Below are 3174 nucleotides of genomic sequence, written 5' to 3'. Positions count from 1 at the left end.
CTGTAAGTAATATATTGTTTGTCACAGTAGCTGTGGACTATTGAATGCAAATAAGATATAATGTGCTTTTACTTTCATCAAGAGCTAATTCCTTTTCCACATTGTATTTCATGATCTCTGAAACTGTTTTGACAAAGTGGCTCAATTTCAAACTGCCATCTGAAGCATTTCACAACCATGGCATGTTCTCACTGTGGTTCCAGATATTTCCTGCTAACTAGCCTTGCAGTTGTCTTCCTCATTTTAGCTTCCTCTTTGTGATGTTAAGGCTTATTAATGATCAGGCGTGTTGTCAGATGCACAGTATCATCAGCGTCCCTGTCGCCGTTTGGTGAAAGGAGAGAACTCAACTAAGGAATCATTGGGGCGCCAACTAAACATCCACCATTTCAACTAGAGGTCAAATCATTCAGGTATAACATTATATTATTTCATGGTTTAATTTCTAATTCATTTCAATTTACATAAAACATCTGCACAATTTTGGAATATATTATACAGTATAATGTATTGCTTTTTCTAAATGTAATGGGTCTTCTTTAGTCATTGTTTCTATTTGACTTGGGGAGGCAGGTAGCCTAGTGGTTAGAGCATTGGACTAATAACCGAAAGGTTGCCGGATCAAATCCCTGAGCTGACAAGGTAAAAATCTGTCATTCTGCCCCTGAACAAGGCAGTTAACCCACTGTTCCTAGGCTGTCATTGACAATAAGAATTTCTTCTTAACTGACTTGCCTAGTTAAATAAATAATAATTGTAATTTCATGAAGATATGAATGGAAGTCTTATCTACCCTAAACAAACAGTTGAAATGTGTTGGTCCACTGAAGTACAGTTAAGTACACCAAAACAAAAAAGTACATCAAAAATAACCTGGAGTTAATTGTTTGGACATGGAATACATTCATGTTTAAACATTACCCAAATGTCTCTTCTGTTCATACTACAGGTTCATAGTCTGCAACTGTGAGAGCAGGCCCCCCACTTAGTGTATTTGTCAAGCTGAGTTGGACACTCAGTATTACAGGGTGTCAGTTTGTCAAATACCCCAAGTGAGGGGTCACTTGTCTGCTGAGCATCTCCCATCAGACTAACTTCAAAGAAGAACACTTCATTAACCTCCAAGTGACTTTCACTGTTAAGACTTTCTCAGAGGCAAAACATTTGGATTATGTGAAAATTATTATCTCCATCTACTATGAGTGATTATGTGCAATTGTCTCATGTATTTTGTGTAAGTTTGTATGATGGAACTTAGTACACTGTGTAACAAATGTGTGTCTCTGTATTAAATACTGCATTAAATACGTACTGGGTTATAAAACATTGAGGTCCCTAGTATATTTATAGACGATGTCTATAGATGAATAGGAATGAATAGAAATGGAATTACGATTTCATTTATATAGATAACTTTTCATCAGGTTTCTATGCACTTTATGTAGGCCTGCATTATGTGTAAGGGTGACTGACCCACTACTACCAATGTAAAGTCATCACTGGGTGATGCACAGGAACAGTGAGTGGTGGCACATTGCTCTATAATTCTCAGCACAATCAGTTATGACAGGAAATTAAAGGAGAGTTTGTGCTAATATGAAGCAGAGTCTAAACATTGCTTCCAACTAATTAAGGGAGATATAGGGACGATATATCACTTATTTATCTTGCACTCTGTGCTTTTACAAGGCCTATTATTATGGTCAATAACCTGCCTTTGGATACTTATATAAAACACCACCCTTTATCTGTCAGTCCCACATGCTTTCCTGTGCTCACAAAGCCATATGAGCTAGAATAAGAGCGGATGTCTGTGCTATCTTGTGATTAGATAGCAGTGTGTGACTCACATACTGCATAGAAATGGCGGTCAAAAAAGATGTAGTCATCACCCATCAGTGTCATGTGTCATCAGTAACACTGAATATCGTTGTAATTTACCGACATGGTACCAAAACCACCCAATATGACTATACTGTATGTATTTCCATATAGTAACTTTCCCATTGTGATTTCCTCTGAGATTAGACTAATTCAACCCCGTTGGTTGGCCTCAAAGGGAGTCTTCAATCAGTCAGGGTAAAGGTATACTCAGGATTGGGTAGGTTACTTTCTAAATGTAATCTGTTACAGTTACTAGTTACCTGTCCAAAATTGTAATCAATAATGTATCTTTTGGATTACCCAAACTCAGTAAGGTAATAGCCAAGCTTCCTGCCATCCAAGACCTATATAATAGGCGGTGTCAGAGGAAAGCCCATAAAATTGTCAGAGACTCCAGTCACCCAAGTCATAGACTGTTTTCTCCTCTACCACACAGCAAGCGGTACCAAAAGGATCCTGAACAGCTTCTACCCCCAAGCCATAAGACTGCTGAACAATGAATTAAATGGCCACCGGACTGTTACATTGAACCCCCCACCGCCATTTGTGTTGTACACTGCTGCTACTCGCTGTTTATTATCTATGCATAGTCACTTCACCCCTACCTACATGTACAAATTACCTCAACTAACCTTTACACCCGCACACTGACTCGGTTCCGGTACCCTTGTATATAACCTCATTATTGTTATGTTATTGTGTTACTTTTGATAATTTTTTACTTTAGTTTATTTGGTAAATATTTTCTTAACTCTTCTTGAACTGCACTGTGGGTTAAGGGCTTGTAAATAAGCATTTCACGGTAAGGCAACACTTGTATTCGGAGCATGTGACAAATAAAGTTTGATTTGATTACATTCCATTACTTTTAGATTACATGGGCTCTCAAGCCTACACAGGGCTCGATGTGGCGCAGCGGTTTAAGGCACTTTGTGCTAGACCCTGGTTGGATTCCAGGCTGTATCAGGCCTTGGCCGTGATTGGGCGGCACACAATTGGCCCAGTGTCGTTAGGGCTTGGCCAGGGTAGTCTGTCATTGTAAATAATAATTTGTTCTTTATTGACTTACCTAGTTAAAGAAAGGTTAAATAAAAAATAAATAAAAAAAGAATTAAGAGGCATTAGAAGAAGACATACAGTGGGGCAAACAAGTATTTAGTCAGCCACCAATTGTGCAAGTTCTCCCACTTAAAAAGATGAGAGAGGCCTGTAAATTTCATCATAGGTACACTTTAACTATGACAGACAAAATTAGAAAGAAAATCCAGAAAATCACATTGTAGGATTTTT

The 3174-nt window shown here is 38.2% G+C and overlaps 1 long non-coding RNA gene across 1 annotated transcript; it reads left to right on the top strand.

Annotated features, from left to right (window-relative positions):
- Positions 1-268: 268 nt before the first annotated feature.
- Positions 269-1324, top strand: LOC112259338. The gene is made up of 2 exons (XR_002954824.1): positions 269-642; positions 950-1324. It is a non-coding gene; the product is annotated as an uncharacterized LOC112259338 (long non-coding RNA).
- Positions 1325-3174: the final 1850 nt, after the last annotated feature.

Source organism: Oncorhynchus tshawytscha, linkage group LG09 (genome assembly GCF_018296145.1).
Source record: "Oncorhynchus tshawytscha isolate Ot180627B linkage group LG09, Otsh_v2.0, whole genome shotgun sequence".
Lineage (NCBI taxonomy): Eukaryota > Metazoa > Chordata > Actinopteri > Salmoniformes > Salmonidae > Oncorhynchus > Oncorhynchus tshawytscha.
The sequence above is the reverse complement of the archived record's forward strand: the minus strand, read 5'-3'. Positions and strand labels throughout refer to the sequence as shown.